The following is a 13,805-nucleotide window of genomic DNA, read 5'->3' on the forward strand; positions in this document are numbered from 1 at the left end:
TTCCAGAGCCAGTCTCGCAGTGACCAGTTGCGATGCTCTATGCTCCTTTCGCATTTGCAGGCATTTCCAAGGCAACTCGACAGTCTGTGCTTTTAGGAACCCCCACCTTCCTCGTTCCCCCCCTTAACCTTCTCTGCTGCCAGCGTCACTGATAGCGTTGCAAAGTTAATATTGCCGTTCTTCGTAGCGATTGCAGAGAGGTTGCTGTCTGAGTTGGCAGTAGCAAAATGAAACAAAAATCCAGTGGCACCATAAAGACAAACAATGTTTATTTCAATATGAGTTTTCCTTGGACAACCCACTTCGTCATGCCTGCAGGGCTGTGCCTTTTGCTCCCCCCACCCCAATTCCAATAATAACTGGCTTTTCTGCATTCTCATTTTCTTGCTTCTAAATTCCTGTTTCTTGGGGGAGGGGGGGTTCAGTTAGGCACATGTTTTGCTCCCTCTAGTGGTCGATTCGATATCACACAAGTTTATATCCAGCGTATCTCCCTGCAAATTTAAACTGCAGGGTTTTACACTGGATGTAAACTTGTTTGATATCGAATTGACCACTAGAGGGAGCAAAACGCATGTAGAACTGAACCTCCCCCCACCCAAGAAACAGGAACTTAGAAGAGAGGAAAATGAGCATGTGGAAAAGCCCAATGTCAGATTGGTTTCCCTCAAGGCATTGGTATGAGGAAGCCAATGGAAAATAGCAACTGCATTTCTGTGTGTTGCCTTTCAGACCAGGAGGGGGTGATTTAATGCAATTTTTCAGTGCTGTAGAGATGGGTACTCTGCAGTGTTGCAGAAGGGGGGAAACAGTACTAACCCCCCTCCCCGGACGATTAATGGCATTGCCTGAAGGAGTCACAGGGTGAGGGTCAGTATCTTCATTTCTTTCTGCTAAAAGCCAGGAACTCCCTTAAATCAGGAAAGATGGAATCCTTGCTGAATTAAGGCCCAATCCCACTGCAAATTTCTCCTTCCTCTGTTTCTAATAAAGCACTTTACTAACTTGGTACTGCTGGAGCTAAACCCCAAGTAAGTTATACTTTAAAGAAGGGTGTATTTGACAGCGTGCAAACAAAAAACAATTCCTGAAATGGTATCAAATTATTGTTTTTTAGTATAATGACCATACGAGGACGGTATTTGAGTTCTAGAAGGGCCCCAGTGTCAATTCCTGTGGGGACCACCCACCCATGTTATTCATGCACTTTTCCCATCAGTTTCAAATATAAATAAAAGAAACTGTGATGAATGGCTCAGAGCTCCTGGCTTTAACTGCTGTATAAAGTAATTATTGTATTGTTTAATCAGAGCTTTCACCACAATAGGGTCAGTTAGACCCCAATATGTTGGAACAGCAGGGTTTTATGTTGTCTGCTTTACCTTAATTAGGGTCCTCGTGCCCTTTTAATGAAAACTTTAAATAATAATTCTGATAAGAAACTCAGTTGCAGGAGGTGAAGAGTGGGTTGAAACAGTACAGAACAATCAAGACTTATTGCCGAATAATCCTAGGAGCAAGAAGTAAACACATGAACACATGCAGCTGCCTTATACTGAATCAGACCCTTGGTCCATCAAAATCAGTATTGTCTTCTCAGACCCGCAGTGGCTTTCCAGGGTCTCAGGCGGAGGTCTTTCACATCACCTACTTGCCTAGTCCCTTGAACTGGTGATGCCGGGGCTTGAACCTGGGACCTTCTGCATGCCAAGCAGATGCTCTACCACTGAGCCACAGCCCCTCCCATAGTGACATAGGTGGGGGGGGGATTTTTACATATGACCCAAAGTTCATGGTTGAACTGGTTTAGCAGCCATCCCCTTGCCCCGAGAAACTCTGGGAACGCCAGTCTCTAACAGAAGTCGCGGCACCCCGCCATACTACAATTCCCATGATTCTTTGGGGACGCCATGATGGTTAAACCTGCTTAAGTCTGTAGTGCGGAAATAAGCTTATTGTTTGCAAGAATAAACATGGGATTCTGAGAAATCCAAAATGAAGGTACATGGTACAGTGGATTCTCTAGACACCCAAGATATGGACTCTGGCAAAGTATTCCACATTCTGAGAATCTTGACTTTCTTTTCTTTCTTTCTTTTAAGTGCAAGGTTTCCACTCCTTGTGGCTCGGAGCATGCACTTGAAAAAGGAACCAGACAGGGAACAGAGCCTGACTTTTAGGGGTCAGGACTTCAGGGGGTTCACAGGAACAGAATCAGGAACAAAAATGAAACCAAGCGTTGAGAGATCATTCTTTCTAAATTGATGATCGCAATAAAGACATTATATATAATCTATATAATTTTTTTGAAGCAATGGAAAACTTAGATGTATATTTATCACCTCTGCAACCCTCGCACTGTGTATGAAAAGGAAACAAAAGTTGGGTTTATGATGTATTTATTCTTGTGAATGTTGGTGCAAAAGAGAAATCTTTAAAAAAAAAAAACCGCTGTCTGTTTTATGTTGTTTTTATGTTTGGGGCGAAAGAAGAAACGGAATGCATTTGTTTAAACACAAAACTCACTCTTGTGTTAGGGAACAGACAGGCTTTCGGGGTGGGGGGGAATGACCTTGTTAGATTTAGGATTACAAAAACGGCTTCTGTTTGCATTGAATGTTTTGTTGTGTAAAGATTGTAATTTCTATTTTTTTAAAGAAAGAAAAAGCCCCTACATTTCCTATTGGGGACCGGTCCACTTCGACACGAGAGGAGGTGGGCTGGCAAAAGTCTATTTAAAAGAGAGGGAGGGAGATGAATTTTTCATGAACTTTTTAAAAAAAGTAATATGTGTATTAAAATCAAACCTTTCCATGAGATGTATTCTATAGAGAGAGATGTATATTGCACAAAATCTTATGGGGCAAACACAATAAAGTGTTTTACAGGGTAAAAAAAATAATAGACTGGGTGTCTTTTCTCCTGGTCAATCTACTTTTTAAGCTCAAGAATTTGGGATGAGTTGCAGCAATTCTATGTCAATTATGCACCATTCCTAGAGGGCCTGGAAATGCCGTGTTGGGGAAATGATGGAAGGAAAGCTTTGCATATCTGCAGAACTATCACAAAGGCCAAATAGGTTGGGTTGCCAATCACCAGCTGGTGGCTGGAGATCTCCTGGGATAACTGATCTTCCAGGCGACAGAGAACATTTCACCTGGGGAACGTGGCCGTTTTGGAAGGTGGACTCTATGGCATTATACTAGGGTTGCCAGCCTCCAGGTAATGGCTGGAGATCTCCCACTATTACAACTGATCACCAGCCGATAGAGATCTGTTCACCTGGAGAAAATGGCCACTTGGTCAATTGGACTCTATGGCACTGAAGTCTCTCCCCTCCCCCAAACTCCGCCCTCCTCAGGCTCCGCCCCAAAAACCTGCCGCCAGTGGTGAAGAGGGACCTGGCAACCCTACATTATACCCTGCTGTGGTCCCTCCCCTACCCAAATTCTCCAGGTATTTCCCAACCCAGAGCTGGCATCCCTACAAATAATAGGGTGCCAACCTCCAGGTAGTAGCTAGAGATTTCCTGCTGTTACAACTGATCTCTAGCCGATTGAGATCAGTTCCCCTGGAGAAAATGGTCTCTTTGGCAATTGGACTCTTTTCCCCACCGCTTCTCTCTCTCTCTCTTCCCCCTCCCCAACACCACATTTCAAAAGAATCTACTTCCTTCCTATCAGCAGGTAAGTGAAGAATATGTTTACTAACAACCCATATACAAGGAAACAATAATGCCTATCACTACTATAATTCTAAGTCCATCAATACAATACGTGGGTTCACAATAAGCCATATGATACACAATAGCAATGTACATAATCTGTGTTCCAAAGTCCAACCATCTCCATGTGGATCACAGCAGGTAAGTGAAGAACAGGACTTCTGTTGTGCCTAAAAACAACAACGTTACCCCAGGTAGCTCTGATCTAACGCATCGGAGATCAGGAGTTAGTTTTTACAGCTTTTACTATTTAATGGTACCCGTTTAAATATACAAGCTGGGATCAAATCTCTCCAGCCGAGACCCAAAGAGTCAGACTGCAGAAAGAATCACATTTTCATTTAGCATTGATCAACCTTTTATAGACTTCTCTTCAATATAGATACATCGCTAATTTTCCCATGCTGTCATTCTTAACAAACACTTTTCTGCAAAGCAATTCTTTTGCTTGAGACGCGAAGGTCCTTGTAATGAGATAACGAGCTAGCAAAGCCGAGAAAAACCGGCAGAGTTTGAAATATTGCAGACTGAGGAATGTTTGTGTGCTTATGCAGACTTATTGAATAGAAAGAAAGAGGAAAAGAGGGGGGGCGGTTCTTGACACGCATTTATCTACACGGGTGTCATGTCTAAAAGGAAGATTCCTGCACCTGTTTATGTACACAGGGGCAGTTAATAGTGCCACAGGTAAAATACCATTATTTGGGGCACTTCACTTCCAAAAGGAGCAGCAGGTAAGTGACTTCCAAAAGGAGCGGTGGTAGCCTGTAGCGACTGCATAAGCAGACTCAGGGTGATGGAAAATCCTCCACTAACACAATGGAAGCCAAGGAGGTGGTTACCATCCACCGTGACTCATTTCCCTTTCCCAGACACCTGGCACAAACTATCACCGGCATTGCTTGTACGCTCCTTGAATTGGGGGTCTAAGGCTATTTCAGGCATTCTGCTTGTTTACCGGCCGCTTAATTCCCCAGTGAGAACCCTTCTCTAAGTTGATAGGATCAGGCAAGGGAGAAGGCAAGAAAAAGGTTGGCCACAATGGATAGAGTTGCCAACCTCCAGGTACTAAGCAATCCAATTAACAACCTGTGTCATATAATAGGAAACCTGAAGATAATGAACAGCATGTGGACTCAACAATAATATAGCAATTCAAACTTAAATAAAGTTACAACTCTTTAAGTGTTTCAAATTTTAAGTGGGCATTAACATTCATGCCCCATTTTTATACAGTTCCAAACTTATAAACATCAAACAATACAGCATGAAACAAAACCCAAAACCTGAGTACTACTCCTAAACAGAAAAGACTTAGTACAGCCTGAAACGGTCTGGTAAACACAGACTCTGATTACAACGCAACTCAGAGTCCGTGGGCAGCCGCCCCATGTGTGAGTTGCGTCTCTGGCACCCGAAGAAAACCAATTGCAGGTTCAATAAGAATGTGGTGACCTCGAAACCGAGGGGAAGCACTCCTGCGGGTGCAGAAAGGACCCAGGTGACGGTCCAAAATCAAGTCAAAGGTGGAATAAATGCAGATAGAGACGTGAGACCAGTCGTATCACGTTTCGATGGCTTCATCAGCTCATTGTGAACTTATTTAGCTCCGGATGCATTCAAAGCAAATTGTGCATCATGCAGCCGGTAAACCACCTAGTGCTATAATGTAAATTCATTTATACAATAATTATTTAATACATTCACATGACAACAACACATGTAGAGTTTTACCAATTACAATGGTACATTCCATTCCTTACCCGAACCTGTGTGTTTCATTTTTTGCAGTTTGAGTGTTCACACATCGCTTCTTTCCTGTGGTGGTAGCCTCCGCCCTAGCTTCTTAGGTTAAAAAGCTCTATTGGCCAACTGAGTCGTCACCTGGGTCTTTTCTGCACCCGCAGGAGTGCTTCCCCTCGGTTTTGAGGTCGCCACATTATTATTGAACCTGCAATTGGTTTTCTTCGGGTGCCAGAGACGCAACTCACACACGGGGCGGCTGCCCATGGAGTTGTGTTGTAATCAGAGTCTGTGTTTACCAAACTGTGTCAGGCTGTATCAAGTATTTTTTGTTTTGGAGTAGTACTCAGGTTTTGGATTTTGTTTCATGCTGTACTGTTTATAAGTTTGGAACTGTATAAAAATGGAGCATGAATGTTAATGCCCACTTAAAATTTGAAATACTTAAAAAGAGTTGTAAGTTTATTTAAGTTTAAATGGCTATATTATTGTTGAGCCCTTGTGCTGTTCGTTAACCTCCAGGTACTAGCTAGAGATCTCCCGCTATTACATCTGATCTCCAGCTGATAGAGATCAATTCACTGGAGAAAATGGCTGCTTTGGCAATTGGACTCCATGGCATTCAAGTCCCGCCCCTCCCCAAACCCCACCCTCCTCAGGATCCGCCCCCCAAAATCTCCAGGTATTTTCCCAACCAAGAGCTGACAACCCTAGGTATAAATGAATTAAATAAACAATTAAATTGTGTCTTATATGTTTGTTGTATGGGTTATCCTGCTCTTCCTGCCTTGTTTTCTGCTTTTGTAATTCCATTTTCTACACTGCTTGACACGTCATGTCTGATACTTTTTTTGCACCGTTTCTAGTGTTGGTCATCCTAGCCTTTATTGCATTGATCTTTCATGCTGTTTGCTTACAGTGTTTTACACCACGTAATCTGCCTTGAGTCTCCCAGAGAACAGCAGATTCTAAATAAAGTAAATAAATAAAGTAAATGAAGACAGTTGAGAACAGGTCCTCCCCATGTTCTGGCCTGGGACAGTCTGCCTCTAATTGCCAGATGCTTAGAACAAACCAAGATCAACGGATCCTCTTCGTCAGCTGCACAATGACTCATCAATAACATCTTAGTATTAGTGACAATAACAGCTGTTACTACTCATACAATTTGTCGAGATTAATAAGTGGTAATCATACTATATTATTATATATACTAATAACATTAATTAACAAAGGCAATTCTACACTGGTTTTCCGTCCAGACATAATGCTCTTAGTACTACCGTCATTTGTTCCAAATATTCCTGATACAAATAGGAGTATTTTATGGTATACTGAAGTTTTAAAGAGTTTTACTTTAGTGGACTAAAGCAATAATAATACTACCAGTAGTAATTATTAACATAACTAGATTGGGGAGGGGCTGTGGCTCAGTGGTAGAGCCTCTGCTTGGCGTGCAGGTCCCAGGTTCAATCCTTGGCATCTCCAGTTAAAGGGTCCAGGCGAGTAGGGTGATGGCAAAGACCCCTGCCTGAGACCCTGGACAGCTGCTGCTGGTCTGAGTGGACAATGCTGACTTTGATGGACCCAGGGGTCTGGTTCAGTATAAGGCAGCTTCATGCGTTCATGTATTGATGCCTGTCCCGAGGAACGCTGGGAGCTGTAGTCCCCCGCGATTGTGGCCCGTGGGGGAATTCCTTCCAACGAACTACAATTTGCATTAATAATCTGTAAAATCCTTCTATTTCTATGGGGGAAACACCCCGAAGCAAATTTCTAGCATCTTTTGTCCCAGGCAGGCCACCGTAGCCTCCCCTTCAGCCTATCGGCTGCCTGAATCGACACGCTCCCACTCGCGCCGTCACATGACCGTCGGTCGCCTCGAAACTCGCCCCCATCCCGGGGCACGCCGGGAGCTGTAGTCCCCGGCCCCATTGTGGCCTACGGGGAGCGCCTTTCGACGAACTACAACTCCCACGGCGCGAGGCGGCAGCCGCTCCGGGCTTCGGCGAGAGGGGAGGGCAGCGGCGGCTGTTGCGAGCGCCGGGAGCGGCGACGGCGGAAAAAAAGCCAGCCAGCCCGGCGTGGGGTAGGCTGAGCCGTATTGCGGGGCAGGGTCCCCTGTGGGTCCCGTTGGGCCAGGGAGGCCGCTGATTGGCTGGCGGCGGAGAGGAGGGGCGGGGCTTGCACCAGCGTTCAATACAAGGGGAGGCTTTGCACGCTCAAGAGACTTGTGCACCAAGGAGGAGCGTAAAAGGAGTGTTTTTCCAAGCGTGGTGAGTGTGAACTTGGGGTGTTCATTTTTTTAAATGTATATATTTTATACAAAATATTATATATATATATATATATATATATATATATATATATATATATATATATATATATATATATATATATATATATATATATATATATATATAATATTTTATATATATAAATGTATATATTTTAAATATATATATTTTTATATATATATTTCATGCAATTGTGGAATAAATATATTGCACTGTTAGGATACTATGCATGTATATATCTCCCTCCTTTATTTGCTGTGCAGTGTGATAGTTGCTTTGCAATATATTTGCAGCCTGGGGTTTTCGGGGTCCGCTCTCCCGGCCCCTCCTCCTGACAACAGCCCTGCCGAGTAGGCGGGTCCGATCACCTGCTGCGTGGCAGAGGAGGCCGAGAAGCGCTCGGAACGGAGAGCGTGCCGGTTCCCCCTCGCTCGCTCTCGGCCGTTGGGGCGAAGCCAACCGCCCGGCGGTTCAGTGGTCTTTCTTCCTCCCCTCCAAGGAAAGCCTCCACCCTTTGCATGCAGCCAAGGTGTGAAGGAGGACAGGCGGGGAAAGGGGGCCAGGGGAAGAGACGCTCAGGGCAGAACCAATGGCAGATGCCCCCAGGCTGCTTCCCAGAGATCCAGGGAGGAAAACAGGCACAACCCTGGTTTGCAGCATTCTCTCCTTTTTGACTCTATACTGAACACATGAAGCTGCCTCATACTGAATCCGACCCTTGGCCGGTCCAAGACAGTATTGTCTGCTCTGACCGGCAGCGGCTCTCCGGGGTCTCAGGCTGAGGTCTTTGCCATCACCTCCTTGCCTAGTCCCTTTAACTGGAGATGCCGGGGATTGAACCTGGGACCTTCTGCATGCCAAGCAGATGTTCTACCACTGAGCTACAGCCCTTTCCCTAAAAGGGAGCTGTGTGTGCCACAAATGGACACATGAACACACATGAACACACGAAGCTGCCTTCTACTGAATCAAACCCTTGGTCCATCAAAGTCAGTATTGTCTACTCAGACCAGCAGCGGCTCTCCAGGCGGAGGTCTTTCCCATCACCTCCTTGCCTAGTCCCTTTAACTGGAGATGCCGGGGATTGAACCTGCATGCCAAGCAGAGGCTCTACCACTGAGCCACAGCCTCTCTCCATGGCTCTCAGGCTGGGGTCTTTCACATCACCTACTTGCCTGGTCCCTTTAACTGGAGATGCCGGGGATTGAACCTGGGACCTTCTGCCTGCCAAGCAGATGCTCTGCCACTGAGCCACGGCCCCTCCCCTCTATAAATAGAGTTGCCAGCTCCCGCTTTGCCACCAGCGGGATGTTTTGGGGCGGAGCCTGAGGAGGGTGTGGTTTGGGGAGGGACTTCAGTGTCATAGAGTCCAATTGCCAAAGCGGCCATTTTCTCCAGGCGAACTGATCTCTGTCGGCTGGAGATCAGTGGTAATAGCAGGTCTCCAGCTAGTACCTGGAGGTTGGCAACCCTATCTATAAAGCAGTGGTTCCCAAAGTGGGCAGTACCACCCCCTGGGGGGGGATGACCTAGGGGGCACTGATAGACAAGAGGGCGGCAGGGGGGCGCTAGAGGTGGGCCCCTTCAACTGTGTTTTTCACTAATTTACTATTGATCAAGCTATGGCACCGTGCTGGCAAATTTGGGAGAAACTATCAGAATTTTCTCCAGACTTTGAAGAGCTGTTACCACTGGATCAAGTTCATCGGTTTTGTTGAATAAATTTTAACTAAAAGTTTTAATTTGATTTTGAATAGATGAGCAATTGTTACTATTCTGAAATTTTATTGTTAGTATCTTCTTTAGTGAGTCATGCAAATCCCTGGTTTGAATGATGCTTTTTATAGGATAGTGGAGGGGACACTGGGGTTGAGTTTGTGGAACCAAGGGGGCGGTGGCCTGAAAGATTTGGGAACCACTGCTATAAAGGAAGCCACAGCCCTCAGTTTGCAAGAGCTGAGCAAGGCTGTTAAGGATAGGATGTTTTGGAGGACGCTGATTCATAGGGTCGCCGTGAGTCAGAAGTGACTTGACGGCACTTTGCGCACACTTAACAAACACAGCCATAGAAAAGAGCAAGAGTCCAGTAGCATCTTAAAGACTAACAAAACTTCTGGCAGGGTGTGAGCTTTTGTGAGCCACAGCTCGCTTCTTCAGATAACACACAGCCGTGTTAGTCTGTCTGTAGCAGTAGAAAAGAGGAAGAGGCCAGTAGCCAGGTTGGTTTCCCCACTCCTACACATGAAGCCAGCTGGGTGACCTTGGGCTAGTCACAGGTCTCTCCTAACTCTCTCAGCCTCACCTACCTCATGGGGTGTTTGTTGTGGGGAAGGGAAGGTGATTGTAAGCCAGTTTGAATCTTCCTTAAGTGGCAGAGAAAGTCGGCATGTAAAAACCAACTCTTCTTCTTCTTCTAGCCCCTTAAAGACTAACACAGTTTCTGGTCGCTTCCGTGAGTATCTGAAGAAGTGAGCTGTGACTCACGGAAGCTCCTACCCTACCAGGAATTTTTGTTAGTCTTTAAGGTACTACTGGACTCTAGGCTCTTTGGTTTTTCAGTCTCTTCTCTTCCCTCTGGCTTTAACTTTTCCTGCTGGGTCTAAGCTTCTTCTGGGGCATGGCATGCTTGGGGACTGACCTGTGTCCTCTGAACTTTGTGAAATTGCCTATTTGATTTCCGGGGGCCTCTCTTTGCTTGCGCCAGAGGTCTGGCTCGGTGATTTAGTGAGAAATCCGTCAGCTCTGATCATTTAAAGCAGCGGTTCCCAAACTTTTCGGGCCACCGCCCCCTAGGTTCCACAAACTCAACCCCAGCGCCCCTGTACCCTATCCTATAAAAAGCATTATTCAAAACAGGGGTTTGCATGATGCACCAAAGAAGATAAGAACAATACTATTTCAAAACAGTAACAATTGCACATATATTCAAAACCAAATTAAAACTTTTCAGTTGAAATTTATTCAACAAAACTCATGAACTTGATCCAGTGGTAACAGCTCTTCAAAGTCTGGAAAAAAATTCTAATAGTTTCCACCAAATTTGCCAGCATGGTGTCATAGCTCGATCTACTGGAAATTAGTGAGCAACACTGTTGAAGGGGCCCACCTCTAGCACCCCCTGCTACCCTCTTGCTTCTTAGTACCCCCCCAGGTAATCCCAGTGCCCCCCCCCAGAGGGTGGTACTGCCCACTTTGGGAACCACTGATTTAAAGGGTTGGACCTGCTGGGCGACATGTGGCAAATCAGGGGTATGGCCGCCTAGGAGCATATTCTACTTGCCAGTGGTGACCACGCAATGCGTAGGCAGGAAGGAACTGAAAGGGAAGTGGGAGAGAGAGGACGCATTGATTATTTCTTTTTGGCAGGGCCTCTTTAACAGCCACGTGATACAGGGGGGTGTAAAACTTTTTAAAAAAGCAACCACCCCCCCCCAGTTCCTGGGAAAAGTTCAAGAGGCAGAATCCCCTTAGCAGGATTGGGGTGGGGGGTGTTGCAGCGCCAGAGATGCCCTCATGTGACTGCTGAGCTGTGAAGCGGCATGCATCATGTCCAGATAATAGTGCAAAGGATGCAGGAAACAAAACAGCAGTTGGAAGCAAAAAGGAAATAAGCAAGCTTTGTGCGAAGATGAAAATTTGGCAGAGCCCTGGGTGTTGGCTTGTTGGGGCTTAACTAGGACGTTTTGCACTCCATCGTGGTGAGAAGGCGCCGACCATCTTGTGTCTTTATCGAGGAACGTGAATTGAAGCCTTCTCCCTGGTAGAGGATCGGTCATGGGGGGTGGAGGAGAGAACAGAGGAATCTCTGTTTCGGTCCAGCGAAGAAACGGGCTTTGGTTGTCTTGGCAGGCACGGTTTTGCCGAGACGGTCTGCGTAGAGAAGAGATGCGTTAATTCGGGCTCCGTCCGTTTGCTTCGCGCCTGCTTTCGCGTGGACCATACTTGCGTGAGTAAGCCTTTTACTGTGGTGGGGGGGGAATGTGTGGGGAGTCCTGTTGGTTGCCGTTGTCTAGCAGGGGTGGTCTCATCCCAACGCTTTGCAAGGAAGCCCACCAGAGTGCATTTGCGTGTGGGTTTACCCTAGCTGCACCATTGTTTGCCTCTCTTGTTGTGAGCATGTGATATACCCCTGCTTGATTCCCATCCTGTTTAGTATCCAGTACAGATTAAGTTAATTCATGCCATCGTATTCCCTGTTTCTATTTATGGGTATGAAAGCTGGACATTGAAGAAAGCTGATAGGAAGAAAGTAGATTCCTTTGAAATGTGGTGTTGGAGGAGAGGGTTACGGATACCATGGGATGCCACAAAAAAACAAATCAGTGGGTTCTAGATCAAATCAAGCCTGAACTGACCCTAGAATCTAAAATGACTAAATTTGCAAGATCTGAGCAAGGCTGTCAAAGATAGGACTTTGATTCATAGGGTTGCTATGAGTCGGAAGCGACTTGATGGCACTTAACACACATAACACAGACCTGGAGCCGTCCCTAACAACCCTCTCTGCCTTCCTTCAAAAGCCATCTTTCCCTTGGGCATAAACCCTTTGCCTTCCTCTCCTGTGTGCGTTAAGTGCCGTCAAGTCGCTTTCGACTCATGGCGACCCTATGAATCAACGTCCTCCAAAATGTCCTATCTTTGACAGCCTTGCTCAGATCTTGCAAACAGGGCTGTGGCTTCCTTTTTTGAGTCCGTCGATCTCTTGTTGGGTCTTCCTCTTTTCCTGGTGCCCTCAACTTTTCCTAGCATGATTGTCTTTTCCAGTGACTTGTCTTCTCATAATGTGACCAAAATACAATAGCTTCAGTTTAGTCATTTTAGCTTCTAGGGTCAGTTCAGGCTTGATTTGATGTATAACCCACTGATTTGTTTTTTGGTGGGGAGGGCAGTCCATGGTGTCCGTACAATGAGCCCCATGGGTCAGAGTGGTCAGCTGCAGTACTGCGGTCCAAGCTCTGCTCACCACCTGAGTTCGATCCCAACGGGAGTCAGTTGCAGGTAGCCTGCTCAAAGTCGACTCAGCCTTCCATCCTTCCGAGGTTGGTAAAATGAGTACCCAGCTTGCTGGAGGTAAAGGGAAGATGACTGGGGAAGGCACTGGCAAAACCACCCCGTAAACAAAGTCTGCCTAGGAAACGCCGGGATGTGACGTCACCCCATGGGTCAGGAATGACCCGGTGCTTGTACAGGGGACCTTTACCTTTTACGGTATCCGTAACCCTCTCCTCCAACACCACATTTCAAAGGAATCTACTTTCTTCCTATCAGCTTTCTTCGTTGTCCAGCTTTCACACCCATACAGAGTAATAGGGTATACGATGGCCTGAATTAACTTGATCTTGGTTGCCAGCATCACATCCTGACACTTAAGAATCTTTTCTAGCTCCTTCATGGCTGCCCTTCCCAGTCTCAGTCTCCTTCTGATTTCTCTCCTGGTGGATCTAAGTATACATGGAATGGAACAAAATGTAGTTCTTTCCCCTGTATACTGCCACCGGTATAAGTAACCTCTCCCTCCATGCCGTTCCTCTGAGTTGCACTCTGGACTTTGAGCACAGAGTGGCGGTGGAGAGTGCCGTTGAGTCGCAGCTGAATTAATGGGGACCCTGTAGGGTTTTCTAGGCAAGAGACGTTCAGAGGTGGTTTGCCGTTGCCTGACTCCATATCAACTCTGGACTATCCTGATGGTCTCCTGTCTAGGTACTAACCAGGACCCACCCTGCTTAGCTTCTGAAATCTGACAAGATTGGGCCAGCCAAGCCAGGGCAAGCCCAGAGCCGGGGATGTTACATTTTTATGAAGCCCACTGTAGGTTGAGAGTACCTTCGCAGTTACATGCCAGCGTGGCGTAGTGGTTAAGAGCGGTGGTTTGGAGCGGTGGACTCTGATCTGGAGAACCGGGTTCAATTCCCCACTTCTACACCGTGAGCAGCCGAGGCTAATCTGGTGAACCGGGTTGGTTTCCCCTCTCCTACACATTAAGCCAGCTGGGTGACCTTGCTAGTCACACTCTCTCAGCCCCACCTACCTCACAGGGTGTC

This window comes from Euleptes europaea, chromosome 2, assembly GCF_029931775.1.
Source record: "Euleptes europaea isolate rEulEur1 chromosome 2, rEulEur1.hap1, whole genome shotgun sequence".
Lineage (NCBI taxonomy): Eukaryota > Metazoa > Chordata > Lepidosauria > Squamata > Sphaerodactylidae > Euleptes > Euleptes europaea.